The following is a 15,310-nucleotide window of genomic DNA, read 5'->3' on the forward strand; positions in this document are numbered from 1 at the left end:
TCGAAATACATTGGAACGATTTTCTCATTGGCCAGAAAACCAAATAACGACTAGTCGAGTCACCGGAGGAGTCTGTTTCGCAACAACGATGAAATAACAGTCTCCATTCGGTTCCAGTAAAAGCTCAACTTGCCTGGAACAGAAAGCGACAATAGAGCTGCTGGCGATTTTCCGCGCGGGAAGCGAACACGATCATGACAGCACAGACACTTTGGAAAATTCGGCACTTTCCCACACCGCAGTCAATTCCCCGGGAAGCAAACTCATTTTTCTTCTGTTTTAAACAGAAATGAGGCAGGGATTGAAACAGCATTTAAACCAGCTGTCCCGTTGGAGCTGTTCAGCAGAAATGGCAGCGGTGGGATACGAACCCACGCCTCTGTCGAGACTGGAGCCTTAATCCAGCGCCTTAGACCGCTCGGCCACACTACCAACACGCTCGATAGTCCATTTTCTTGCACTTCCCATTGTGTTCCTGCATAACAACAGATGCAAACTCACGTGAAAAGGGTTCCATGATCCCTCTCCGACTCGCACAGCTGCTGGGATGTGCGCGTCTACAATATCAATTTCTCAGCAGTTAACGATAGCCCATCAATCCAGACAAAAATCACTGGTAAGCTGAGTCTATCTTCTCAGACTGCATTCAGCTACAAATGTATCTGTGAATGCGTGAGAATATATGATCGGTTATGATTGGGTCAAATTACCATGAGCTACTTGACATTACTGCAGTTTCGATTCTTGCTTTGCTCAATGATTTCACCCATTGTTCGAAACAGGACAACTTTCACGGTTACACGGAACATGAAACACACCGGACTACAGGGAAAATGCACAAAGCTGAGCAGGCCGTGTCCCAAATCATACCGTGCAGCATAGTTTCAGTCACTGTGTCTGTTTTGCAGAATAAGGTTCCCAAAGAATGTTCCACCCTAAAACCGGAGGTAGCATTACAATCCGAGAATGACAGATTACATTGTGAGGAAGGTCTGACCTCGGGGCCGGTTCGAGATGCCACTTTCCTTGCCTTTTACCTTAACCGTGCAATTTGCTGCAGAGATTATCACACCTGGACATGAGCCTCATCGATACCAACTGAGTTGGAAACCTGTGTGGGAATCGATGAGAAAAAGCGACTCAATAAAGTTTAACAAGTTCCATGGTGCTTTATAGAAATGCAGTTTCTGTTCACCTCAATCCAAAAGGCAGTTTCTGAACATAGTAACAGCAGTCAAAAGGTAATTACCTCACCCCACCCCCACTCCGGAAGAGGTGCTAACTGCCCTTGATTGCTTTTTGTTCACGATGTGAAGAGCTCTCACGCCTGAGTCACCGTCACGTCTCTGGTTGCAGAATGAATCACAAAGAAGGACTTTCTCCAGAGCCGCAACTGCCTCACTTCCCCACTCGCCCTCCCCGTTTACATTTTCCTGCTCGTCAGTGATTTAAAGAAAACCAAATGGATGCGATGTCATTCTGTAGCCTCTCTGTCGATTCCTCCGTTTCAGTTCCAACGTGGCTTAGATCTCGGGGCGCACCTTAATACTAGCGACGCTATGAAAGCACAGGTCCAGAGGTTCCTCTGAGAGTGTAATTTCTTTCATTGCTGTTGCTGATTGATTGAGCCAGTGACGTGGGAACTGCTCCAAAACATGATTCAGGACATCTGGTGCCAATTCTCGCACGTTGAATAACGACAGACACCTTCCAAATGAGGTCTTTCAGAGACGACTTTGGGATACATTTGACAGACAGACTATTTGAGGAATCCGTGGTAATGCTTTTCGTGGAAGGATCAGAAGGGGGTAACTACACTCTCAAACAGAATGGGATATGATCAGAACCACGTTGGAGAAAAACTTTACAATGCTTTGCACAGTAATTAAATGGAATTGCATTGCATTGCACTGCACTACGAGAGAAGATTTGTTCAAGCAAACTCGAAGGCAGGTTTGAAGTTGGGAAATCAAGCAAGAAAGCTGCGTTCTTGTCCATGTAAAAGGCTGCAGTTGAAGAGCAAAACAGTTTCTGCCCAGTTTCGAACCGGGGACCTTTCGCGTGTAAGGCGAACGTGATGACCACTACACTACAGAAACAAGCCGCAGTCGCTCTCGCTGCAGCTCAGTGGCATCCAGCACTGAAAGTTGAAGCCATTCTACCTTTCACCTTTCTGTTACCGTTAGCTCGTTGTTTAATGGGACTTGTTTAATTTTGGCTTTGTGGTGAGCATGGACGAGATACACCGAAGTATCTGTTTCCACGCGGTGTACCCCAATAACGTTGTGTTGCTTACACCTGCTTTAAAGAATTACGTTTTTGCGGAGCTTACCGTCGCAGTCTGTGGCAAAATCATTTAGTCTGTTCGACTGCTCACGGGAAAGGTAGCATTGTGAAACACTGCAGAAACGAACGACTTCCTTACTTTTGCTCCGACTGACCATACTCCGTGAAAGTTTCCCAGATTCTCAGTTGAGGATTTTTGCAGCTGGAAGTTACCTCAGAAACCCTGTTAATTCGTAATGTATTGAGCGAATCGCAAAACAGAAAGCATTTAACACGGAACACAAACAAAACTGGAAAACCAAATGCATTTTCAGACACAGCGAGCATGAATGCTAAATGTGAGAGTGTCAGGGGGCATGAGCCATAAAGTAATCACACAACTAACAACAGGGCAATTCCAAACTACTCTTTCAAAAATACTGGAGCCTGAGTACACCACCACTTCCCAGACAATGCTGCAAAGAGACAAATAAAGAACATAATAAGAATGGGCCATAAAAAGTGAATTTCACCAATCACAGTCTCGATTAGATTACCTTTCCCTTCCGATGACTGCAGGACGGAAATGAAGGAAGTGGGAGAAATTTAATAACATATGACATCGAAATACATTGGAACGATTTTCTCATTGGCCAGAAAACCAAATAACGACTAGTCGAGTCACCGGAGGAGTCTGTTTCGCAACAACGATGAAATAACAGTCTCCATTCGGTTCCAGTAAAAGCTCAACTTGCCTGGAACAGAAAGCGACAATAGAGCTGCTGGCGATTTTCCGCGCGGGAAGCGAACACGATCATGACAGCACAGACACTTTGGAAAATTCGGCACTTTCCCACACCGCAGTCAATTCCCCGGGAAGCAAACTCATTTTTCTTCTGTTTTAAACAGAAATGAGGCAGGGATTGAAACAGCATTTAAACCAGCTGTCCCGTTGGAGCTGTTCAGCAGAAATGGCAGCGGTGGGATACGAACCCACGCCTCTGTCGAGACTGGAGCCTTAATCCAGCGCCTTAGACCGCTCGGCCACACTACCAACACGCTCGATAGTCCATTTTCTTGCACTTCCCATTGTGTTCCTGCATAACAACAGATGCAAACTCACGTGAAAAGGGTTCCATGATCCCTCTCCGACTCGCACAGCTGCTGGGATGTGCGCGTCTACAATATCAATTTCTCAGCAGTTAACGATAGCCCATCAATCCAGACAAAAATCACTGGTAAGCTGAGTCTATCTTCTCAGACTGCATTCAGCTACAAATGTATCTGTGAATGCGTGAGAATATATGATCGGTTATGATTGGGTCAAATTACCATGAGCTACTTGACATTACTGCAGTTTCGATTCTTGCTTTGCTCAATGATTTCACCCATTGTTCGAAACAGGACAACTTTCACGGTTACACGGAACATGAAACACACCGGACTACAGGGAAAATGCACAAAGCTGAGCAGGCCGTGTCCCAAATCATACCGTGCAGCATAGTTTCAGTCACTGTGTCTGTTTTGCAGAATAAGGTTCCCAAAGAATGTTCCACCCTAAAACCGGAGGTAGCATTACAATCCGAGAATGACAGATTACATTGTGAGGAAGGTCTGACCTCGGGGCCGGTTCGAGATGCCACTTTCCTTGCCTTTTACCTTAACCGTGCAATTTGCTGCAGAGATTATCACACCTGGACATGAGCCTCATCGATACCAACTGAGTTGGAAACCTGTGTGGGAATCGATGAGAAAAAGTGACTCAATAAAGTTTAACAAGTTCCATGGTGCTTTTTAGAAATGCAGTTTCTGTTCACCTCAATCCAAAAGGCAGTTTCTGAACATAGTAACAGAAGTCAAAAGGTAATTACCTCACCCCACCCCCACTCCGGAAGAGGTGCTAACTGCCCTTGATTGCTTTTTGTTCACGATGTGAAGAGCTCTCACGCCTGAGTCACCGTCACGTCTCTGGTTGCAGAATGAATCACAAAGAAGGACTTTCTCCAGAGCCGCAACTGCCTCACTTCCCCACTCGCCCTCCCCGTTTACATTTTCCTGCTCGTCAGTGATTTAAAGAAAACCAAATGGATGCGATGTCATTCTGTAGCCTCTCTGTCGATTCCTCCGTTTCAGTTCCAACGTGGCTTAGATCTCGGGGCGCACCTTAATACTAGCGACGCTATGAAAGCACAGGTCCAGAGGTTCCTCTGAGAGTGTAATTTCTTTCATTGCTGTTGCTGATTGATTGAGCCAGTGACGTGGGAACTGCTCCAAAACATGATTCAGGACATCTGGTGCCAATTCTCGCACGTTGAATAACGACAGACACCTTCCAAATGAGGTCTTTCAGAGACGACTTTGGGATACATTTGACAGACAGACTATTTGAGGAATCCGTGGTAATGCTTTTCGTGGAAGGATCAGAAGGGGGTAACTACACTCTCAAACAGAATGGGATATGATCAGAACCAGGTTGGAGAAAAACTTTACAATGCTTTGCACAGTAATTAAATGGAATTGCATTGCATTGCACTGCACTACGAGAGAAGATTTGTTCAAGCAAACTCGAAGGCAGGTTTGAAGTTGGGAAATCAAGCAAGAAAGCTGCGTTCTTGTCCATGTAAAAGGCTGCAGTTGAAGAGCAAAACAGTTTCTGCCCAGTTTCGAACCGGGGACCTTTCGCGTGTAAGGCGAACGTGATGACCACTACACTACAGAAACAAGCCGCAGTCGCTCTCGCTGCAGCTCAGTGGCATCCAGCACTGAAAGTTGAAGCCATTCTACCTTTCACCTTTCTGTTTCCGTTAGCTCGTTGTTTAATGGGACTTGTTTAATTTTGGCTTTGTGGTGAGCATGGACGAGATACACCGAAGTATCTGTTTCCACGCGGTGTACCCCAATAACGTTGTGTTGCTTACACCTGCTTTAAAGAATTACGTTTTTGCGGAGCTTACCGTCGCAGTCTGTGGCAAAATCATTTAGTCTGTTCGACTGCTCACGGGAAAGGTAGCATTGTGAAACACTGCAGAAACGAACGACTTCCTTACTTTTGCTCCGACTGACCATACTCCGTGAAAGTTTCCCAGATTCTCAGTTGAGGATTTTTGCAGCTGGAAGTTACCTCAGAAACCCTGTTAATTCGTAATGTATTGAGCGAATCGCAAAACAGAAAGCATTTAACACGGAACACAAACAAAACTGGAAAACCAAATGCATTTTCAGACACAGCGAGCATGAATGCTAAATGTGAGAGTGTCGGGGGGGCATGAGCCATAAAGTAATCACACAACTAACAACAGGGCAATTCCAAACTACTCTTTCAAACATACTGGAGCCTGAGTACACCACCACTTCCCAGACAATGCTGCAAAGAGACAAAGAAAGAACATAATAAGAATGGGCCATAAAAAGTGAATTTCACCAATCACAGTCTCGATTAGATTACCTTTCCCTTCCGATGACTGCAGGACGGAAATGAAGGAAGTGGGAGAAATTTAATAACATATGACATCGAAATACATTGGAACGATTTTCTCATTGGCCAGAAAACCAAATAACGACTAGTCGAGTCACCGGAGGAGTCTGTTTCGCAACAACGATGAAATAACAGTCTCCATTCGGTTCCAGTAAAAGCTCAACTTGCCTGGAACAGAAAACGACAATAGAGCTGCTGGCGATTTTCCGCGCGGGAAGCGAACACGATCATGACAGCACAGACACTTTGGAAAATTCGGCACTTTCCCACACCGCAGTCAATTCCCCGGGAAGCAAACTCATTTTTCTTCTGTTTTAAACAGAAATGAGGCAGGGATTGAAACAGCATTTAAACCAGCTGTTCCGTTGGAGCTGTTCAGCAGAAATGGCAGCGGTGGGATACGAACCCACGCCTCTGTCGGGACTGGAGCCTTAATCCAGCACCTTAGACGGCTCGTCCACACTACCAACACGCTCGAGAGTCCATTTTCTTGCACTTCCAATTGTGTTCCTGCATAACAACAGATGCAAACTCACGTGAAAAGGGTTCCATGATCCCTCTCCGACTCGCACAGCTGCTGGGATGTGCGCGTCTACAATATCAATTTCTCAGCAGTTAACGATAGCCCATCAATCCAGACAAAAATCACTGGTAAGCTGAGTCTATCTTCTCAGACTGCATTCAGCTACAAATGTATCTGTGAGTGCGTGAGAATATATGATCGGTTATGATTGGGTCAAATTACCATGAGCTACTTGACATTACTGCAGTTTCGATTCTTGCTTTGCTCAATGATTTCACCCATTGTTCGAAACAGGACAACTTTCACGGTTACACGGAACATGAAACACACCGGACTACAGGGAAAATGCACAAAGCTGAGCAGGCCGTGTCCCAAATCATACCGTGCAGCATAGTTTCAGTCACTGTGTCTGTTTTGCAGAATAAGGTTCCCAAAGAATGTTCCACCCTAAAACCGGAGGTAGCATTACAATCCGAGAACGACAGATTACATTGTGAGGAAGGTCTGACCTCGGGGCCGGTTCGAGATGCCACTTTCCTTGCCTTTTACCTTAACCGTGCAATTTGCTGCACAGATTATCACACCTGGACATGAGCCTCATCGATACCAACTGAGTTGGAAACCTGTGTGGGAATCGATGAGAAAAAGTGACTCAATAAAGTTTAACAAGTTCCATGGTGCTTTTTAGAAATGCAGTTTCTGTTCACCTCAATCCAAAAGGCAGTTTCTGAACATAGTAACAGAAGTCAAAAGGTAATTACCTCACCCCACCCCCACTCCGGAAGAGGTGCTAACTGCCCTTGATTGCTTTTTGTTCACGATGTGAAGAGCTCTCACGCCTGAGTCACCGTCACGTCTCTGGTTGCAGAATGAATCACAAAGAAGGACTTTCTCCAGAGCCGCAACTGCCTCACTTCCCCACTCGCCCTCCCCGTTTACATTTTCCTGCTCGTCAGTGATTTAAAGAAAACCAAATGGATGCGATGTCATTCTGTAGCCTCTCTGTCGATTCCTCCGTTTCAGTTCCAACGTGGCTTAGATCTCGGGGCGCACCTTAATACTAGCGACGCTATGAAAGCACAGGTCCAGAGGTTCCTCTGAGAGTGTAATTTCTTTCATTGCTGTTGCTGATTGAATGAGCCAGTGACGTGGGAACTGCTCCAAAACATGATTCAGGACATCTGGTGCCAATTCTCGCACGTTGAATAACGACAGACACCTTCCAAATGAGGTCTTTCAGAGACGACTTTGGGATACATTTGACAGACAGACTATTTGAGGAATCCGTGGTAATGCTTTTCGTGGAAGGATCAGAAGGGGGTAACTACACTCTCAAACAGAATGGGATATGATCAGAACCAGGTTGGAGAAAAACTTTACAATGCTTTGCACAGTAATTAAATGGAATTGCATTGCATTGCACTGCACTACGAGAGAAGATTTGTTCAAGCAAACTCGAAGGCAGGTTTGAAGTTGGGAAATCAAGCAAGAAAGCTGCGTTCTTGTCCATGTAAAAGGCTGCAGTTGAAGAGCAAAACAGTTTCTGCCCAGTTTCGAACCGGGGACCTTTCGCGTGTAAGGCGAACGTGATGACCACTACACTACAGAAACAAGCCGCAGTCGCTCTCGCTGCAGCTCAGTGGCATCCAGCACTGAAAGTTGAAGCCATTCTACCTTTCACCTTTCTGTTTCCGTTAGCTCGTTGTTTAATGGGACTTGTTTAATTTTGGCTTTGTGGTGAGCATGGACGAGATACACCGAAGTATCTGTTTCCACGCGGTGTACCCCAATAACGTTGTGTTGCTTACACCTGCTTTAAAGAATTACGTTTTTGCGGAGCTTACCGTCGCAGTCTGTGGCAAAATCATTTAGTCTGTTCGACTGCTCACGGGAAAGGTAGCATTGTGAAACACTGCAGAAACGAACGACTTCCTTACTTTTGCTCCGACTGACCATACTCCGTGAAAGTTTCCCAGATTCTCAGTTGAGGATTTTTGCAGCTGGAAGTTACCTCAGAAACCCTGTTAATTCGTAATGTATTGAGCGAATCGCAAAACAGAAAGCATTTAACACGGAACACAAACAAAACTGGAAAACCAAATGCATTTTCAGACACAGCGAGCATGAATGCTAAATGTGAGAGTGTCGGGGGGCATGAGCCATAAAGTAATCACACAACTAACAACAGGGCAATTCCAAACTACTCTTTCAAACATACTGGAGCCTGAGTACACCACCACTTCCCAGACAATGCTGCAAAGAGACAAAGAAAGAACATAATAAGAATGGGCCATAAAAAGTGAATTTCACCAATCACAGTGTCGATTAGATTACCTTTCCCTTCCGATGACTGCAGGACGGAAATGAAGGAAGTGGGAGAAATTCAATAACATATGACATCGAAATACATTGGAACGATTTTCTCATTGGCCAGAAAACCAAATAACGACGAGTCGAGTCACCGGAGGAGTCTGTTTCGCAACAACGATGAAATAACAGTCTCCATTCGGTTCCAGTAAAAGCTCAACTTGCCTGGAACAGAAAGCGACAGTAGAGCTGCTGGCGATTTTCCGCGCGGGAAGCGAACACGATCATGACAGCACAGACACTTTGGAAAATTCGGCACTTTCCCTCACCGCAGTCAATTCCCCGGGAAGCAAACTCATTTTTCTTCTGTTTTAAACAGAAATGAGGCAGGGATTGAAACAGCATTTAAACCAGCTGTTCCGTTGGAGCTGTTCAGCAGAAAAGGCGGCGGTGGGAGACGAACCCACGCCCCGGTCGAGACTGGAGCCTTAATCCAGCACCTTAGACGGCTCGGCCACACTACCAACACGCCCGAGAGTCCATTTTCTTGCACTTCCAATTGTGTTCCTGCATAACAACAGATGCAAACTCACGTGAAAAGGGTTCCATGATCCCTCTCCGACTCGCACAGCTGCTGGGATGTGCGCGTCTACAATATCAATTTCTCAGCAGTTAACGATAGCCCATCAATCCAGACAAAAATCACTGGTAAGCTGAGTCTATCTTCTCAGACTGGATTCAGCTACAAATGTATCTGTGAGTGCGTGAGAATATATGATCGGTTATGATTGGGTCAAATTACCATGAGCTACTTGACATTACTGCAGTTTCGATTCTTGCTTTGCTCAATGATTTCACCCATTGTTCGAAACAGGACAACTTTCACGGTTACACGGAACATGAAACACACCGGACTACAGGGAAAATGCACAAAGCTGAGCAGGCCGTGTCCCAAATCATACCGTGCAGCATAGTTTCAGTCACTGTGTCTGTTTTGCAGAATAAGGTTCCCAAAGAATGTTCCACCCTAAAACCGGAGGTAGCATTACAATCCGAGAACGACAGATTACATTGTGAGGAAGGTCTGACCTCGGGGCCGGTTCGAGATGCCACTTTCCTTGCCTTTTACCTTAACCGTGCAATTTGCTGCAGAGATTATCACACCTGGACATGAGCCTCATCGATACCAACTGAGTTGGAAACCTGTGTGGGAATCGATGAGAAAAAGTGACTCAATAAAGTTTAACAAGTTCCATGGTGCTTTTTAGAAATGCAGTTTCTGTTCACCTCAATCCAAAAGGCAGTTTCTGAACATAGTAACAGAAGTCAAAAGGTAATTACCTCACCCCACCCCCACTCCGGAAGAGGTGCTCACTGCCCTTGATTGCTTTTTGTTCACGATGTGAAGAGCTCTCACGCCTGAGTCACCGTCACGTCTCTGGTTGCAGAATGAATCACAAAGAAGGACTTTCACCAGAGCTGCAACTGCCTCACTTCCCCACTCGCCCTCCCCGTTTACATTTTCCTGCTCGTCAGTGATTTAAAGAAAACCAAATGGATGCGATGTCATTCTGTAGCCTCTCTGTCGATTCCTCCGTTTCAGTTCCAACGTGGCTTAGATCTCGGGGCGCACCTTAATACTAGCGACGCTATGAAAGCACAGGTCCAGAGGTTCCTCTGAGAGTGTAATTTCTTTCATTGCTGTTGCTGATTGAATGAGCCACTGACGTGCGAACTGCTCCAAAACATGATTCAGGACCTCTGGTGCCAATTCTCGCACGTTGAATAACGATAGACACCTTCCAAATGAGGTCTTTCAGAGACGACTTTGGGATACATTTGACAGACAGACTAGTTGAGGAATCCGTGGTGCACTGTGACACCAGCACATCAGCTTCTTCTCTGTCTTTGAACCGGGCCACCTGCGCAAGGAATGCGAATGCGGTAATGCTTTTCGTGGAAGGATCAGAAGCGGGTAACTACACTCTCAAACAGAATGGCATATGATCAGAACCAGGTTGGAGAAAAACTTTACAATGCTTTGCACAGTAATTAAATGGAATTGCATTGCATTGCACTGCACTACGAGAGAAGATTTGTTCAAGCAAACTCGAAGGCAGGTTTGAAGTTGGGAAATCAAGCAAGAAAGCTGCGTTCTTGTCCATGTAAAAGGCTGCAGTTGAAGAGCAAAACAGTTTCTACCCAGTTTCGAACCGGGGACCTTTCGCGTGTAAGGCGAACGTGATGACCACTACACTACAGAAACACGCCGCAGTCGCCTTCGCTGCAGCTCAGTGGCATCCAGCACTGAAAGTTGAAGCCATTCTACCTTTCACCTTTCTGTTTCCGTTAGCTCGTTGTTTAATGGGACTTGTTTAATTTTGGCTTTGTGGTGAGCATGGACGAGATACACCGAAGTATCTGTTTCCACGCGGTGTACCCCAATAACGTTGTGTTGCTTACACCTGCTTTAAAGAATTACGTTTTTGCGGAGCTTACCGTCGCAGTCTGTGGCAAAATCATTTAGTCTGTTCGACTGCTCACGGGAAAGGTAGCATTGTGAAACACTGCAGAAACGAACGACTTCCTTACTTTTGCTCCGACTGACCATACTCCGTGAAAGTTTCCCAGATTCTCAGTTGAGGATTTTTGCAGCTGGAAGTTACCTCAGAAACCCTGTTAATTCGTAATGTATTGAGCGAATCGCAAAACAGAAAGCATTTAACACGGAACACAAACAAAACTGGAAAACCAAATGCATTTTCAGACACAGCGAGCATGAATGCTAAATGTGAGAGTGTCGGGGGGCATGAGCCATAAAGTAATCACACAACTAACAACAGGGCAATTCCAAACTACTCTTTCAAACATACTGGAGCCTGAGTGCACCACCACTTCCCAGACAATGCTGCAAAGAGACAAAGAAAGAACATAATAAGAATGGGCCATAAAAAGTGAATTTCACCAATCACAGTCTCGATTAGATTACCTTTCCCTTCCGATGACTGCAGGACGGAAATGAAGGAAGTGGGAGAAATTCAATAACATATGACATCGAAATACATTGGAACGATTTTCTCATTGGCCAGAAAACCAAATAACGACGAGTCGAGTCACCGGAGGAGTCTGTTTCGCAACAACGATGAAATAACAGTCTCCATTCGGTTTCAGTAAAAGCTCAACTTGCCTGGAACAGAAAGCGACAGTAGAGCTGCTGGCGATTTTCCGCGCGGGAAGCGAACACGATCATGACAGCACAGACACTTTGGAAAATTCGGCACTTTCCCACACCGCAGTCAATTCCCCGGGAAGCAAACTCATTTTTCTTCTGTTTTAAACAGAAATGAGGAAGGGATTGAAGCAGCATTTAAACCAGCTGTTCCGTTGGAGCTGTTCAGCAGAAATGGCAGCGGTGGGATACGAACCCACGCCTCGGTCGAGACTGGAGCCTTAATCCAGCGCCTTAGACCTCTCGGCCACACTACCAACACGCCCGCGAGTCCATTTTCTTGCACTTCCAATTGTGTTCCTGCATAACAACAGATGCAAACTCACGTGAAAAGGGTTCCATGATCCCTCTCCGACTCGCACAGCTGCTGGGATGTGCGCGTCTACAATATCAATTTCTCAGCAGTTAACGATAGCCCATCAATCCAGACAAAAATCACTGGTAAGCTGAGTCTATCTTCTCAGACTGCATTCAGCTACAAATGTATCTGTGAGTGCGTGAGAATATATGATCGGTTATGATTGGGTCAAATTACCATGAGCTACTTGACATTACTGCAGTTTCGATTCTTGCTTTGCTCAATGATTTCACCCATTGTTCGAAACAGGACAACTTTCACGGTGACACGGAACATGAAACACACCGGACTACAGGGAAAATGCACAAAGCTGAGCAGGCCGTGTCCCAAATCATACCGTGCAGCATAGTTTCAGTCACTGTGTCTGTTTTGCAGAATAAGGTTCCCAAAGAATGTTCCACCCTAAAACCGGAGGTAGCATTACAATCCGAGAATGACAGATTACATTGTGAGGAAGGTCTGACCTCGGGGCCGGTTCGAGATGCCACTTTCCTTGCCTTTTACCTTAACCGTGCAATTTGCTGCACAGATTATCACACCTGGACATGAGCCTCATCGATACCAACTGAGTTGGAAACCTGTGTGGGAATCGATGAGAAAAAGCGACTCAATAAAGTTTAACAAGTTCCATGGTGCTTTTTAGAAATGCAGTTTCTGTTCACCTCAATCCAAAAGGCAGTTTCTGAACATAGTAACAGAAGTCAAAAGGTAATTACCATCACCCCACCCCCACTCCGGAAGAGGTGCTAACTGCCCTTGATTGCTTTTTGTTCACGATGTGAAGAGCTCTCACGCCTGAGTCACCGTCACGTCTCTGGTTGCAGAATGAATCACAAAGAAGGACTTTCTCCAGAGCCGCAACTGCCTCACTTCCCCACTCGCCCTCCCCGTTTACATTTTCCTGCTCGTCAGTGATTTAAAGAAAACCAAATGGATGCGATGTCATTCTGTAGCCTCTCTGTCGATTCCTCCGTTTCAGTTCCAACGTGGCTTAGATCTCGGGGCGCACCTTAATACTAGCGACGCTATGAAAGCACAGGTCCAGAGGTTCCTCTGAGAGTGTAATTTCTTTCATTGCTGTTGCTGATTGAATGAGCCACTGACGTGCGAACTGCTCCAAAACATGATTCAGGACCTCTGGTGCCAATTCTCGCACGTTGAATAACGATAGACACCTTCCAAATGAGGTCTTTCAGAGACGACTTAAGGATACATTTGACAGACAGACTAGTTGAGGAATCCGTGGTGCACTGTGACACCAGCACATCAGCTTCTTCCCTGTCTTTGAACCGGGCCGCCTGCGCAAGGAATGCGAATGCGGTAATGCTTTTCGTGGAAGGATCAGAAGGGGGTAACTACACTCTCAAACAGAATGGCATATGATCAGAACCAGTTTGGAGAAAAACTTTACAATGCTTTGCACAGTAATTAAATGGAATTGCATTGCATTGCACTGCACTACGAGAGAAGATTTGTTCAAGCAAACTCGAAGGCAGGTTTGAAGTTGGGAAATCAAGCAAGAAAGCTGCGTTCTTGTCCATGTAAAAGGCTGCAGTTGAAGAGCAAAACAGTTTCGGCCCAGTTTCGAACCGGGGACCTTTCGCGTGTAAGGCGAACATGATGACCACTACACTACAGAAACACGCCGCAGTCGCCTTCGTTGCAGCTCAGTGGCATCCAGCACTGAAAGTTGAAGCCATTCTACCTTTCACCTTTCTGTTTCCGTTAGCTCGTTGTTTAATGGGACTTGTTTAATTTTGGCTTTGTGGTGAGCATGGACGAGATACACCGAAGTATCTGTTTCCACGCGGTGTACCCCAATAACGTTGTGTTGCTTACACCTGCTTTAAAGAATTACGTTTTTGCGGAGCTTACCGTCGCAGTCTGTGGCAAAATCATTTAGTCTGTTGGACTGCTCACGGGAAAGGTAGCATTGTGAAACACTGCAGAAACGAACGACTTCCTTACTTTTGCTCCGACTGATCATACTCCGTGAAAGTTTCCCAGATTCTCAGTTGAGGATTTTTGCAGCTGGAAGTTACCTCAGAAACCCTGTTAATTCGTAATGTATTGAGCGAATCGCAAAACAGAAAGCATTTAACACGGAACACAAACAAAACTGGAAAACCAAATGCATTTTCAGACACAGCGAGCATGAATGCTAAATGTGAGAGTGTCGGGGGGCATGAGCCATAAAGTAATCACACAACTAACAACAGGGCAATTCCAAACTACTCTTTCAAACAGACTGGAGCCTGAGTGCACCACCACTTCCCAGACAATGCTGCAAAGAGACAAAGAAAGAACATAATAAGAATGGGCCATAAAAAGTGAATTTCACCAAGCACAGTCTCGATTAGATTACCTTTCCCTTCCGATGACTGCAGGACGGAAATGAAGGAAGTGGGAGAAATTCAAAAACATATGACATCGAAATACATTGGAACGATTTTCTCATTGGCCAAAAAACCAAATAACGACGAGTCGAGTCACCGGAGGAGTCTGTTTCGCAACAACGATGAAATAACAGTCTCCATTCGGTTCCAGTAAAAGCTCAACTTGCCTGGAACAGAAAGCGACAGTAGATCTGCTGGCGATTTTCGGCGCGGGAAGCGAACACGATCATGACAGCACAGACACTTTGGAAAATTCGGCACTTCCCCACACCGCAGTCAATTCCCCGGGAAGCAAACTCATTTTTCTTCTGTTTTAAACAGAAATGAGGCAGGGATTGAAACAGCATTTAAACCAGCTGTTCCGTCGGAGCTGTTCAGCAGAAATGGCAGCGGTGGGATTCGGACCAACGCCTCTGTCGAGACTGGAGCCTTAATCCAGCGCCTTAGACCGCTCGGCCACACTACCAACACGCCCGAGAGTCCGTTTTCTTGCACTTCCAATTGTGTTCCTGCATAACAACAGATGCAAACTCACGTGAAAAGGGTTCCATGATCCCTCTCCGACTCGCACAGCTGCTGGGATGTGCACGTCTACAATATCAATTTCTCAGCAGTTAACGATAGCCCATCAATCCAGACAAAAATCACTGGTAAACTGAGTCTATCTTCTCAGACTGGATTCAGCTACAAATGTATCTGTGAGTGCGTGAGAATATATGATCGGTTATGATTGGGTCAAATTACCATGAGCTACTTG

The 15,310-nt window shown here is 45.6% G+C and overlaps 3 non-coding genes across 3 annotated transcripts; all 3 read right to left on the bottom strand.

Moving 5' to 3' along the window:
- Positions 1-2,026: 2,026 nt before the first annotated feature.
- On the bottom strand, positions 2,027-2,099 carry trnav-uac (transfer RNA valine (anticodon UAC)). Its single transcript has one exon. It is a non-coding gene; the product is annotated as a tRNA-Val (tRNA).
- A 2,814-nt stretch (positions 2,100-4,913) lies between these two features.
- On the bottom strand, positions 4,914-4,986 carry trnav-uac (transfer RNA valine (anticodon UAC)). The gene has a single exon. It is a non-coding gene; the product is annotated as a tRNA-Val (tRNA).
- A 2,815-nt stretch (positions 4,987-7,801) lies between these two features.
- Positions 7,802-7,874, bottom strand: trnav-uac (transfer RNA valine (anticodon UAC)). Its single transcript has one exon. It is a non-coding gene; the product is annotated as a tRNA-Val (tRNA).
- Positions 7,875-15,310: the final 7,436 nt, after the last annotated feature.

Source organism: Chiloscyllium punctatum, chromosome 18 (assembly GCF_047496795.1).
Source record: "Chiloscyllium punctatum isolate Juve2018m chromosome 18, sChiPun1.3, whole genome shotgun sequence".
In the NCBI taxonomy this organism is placed as follows: Eukaryota; Metazoa; Chordata; class Chondrichthyes; order Orectolobiformes; family Hemiscylliidae; genus Chiloscyllium; species Chiloscyllium punctatum.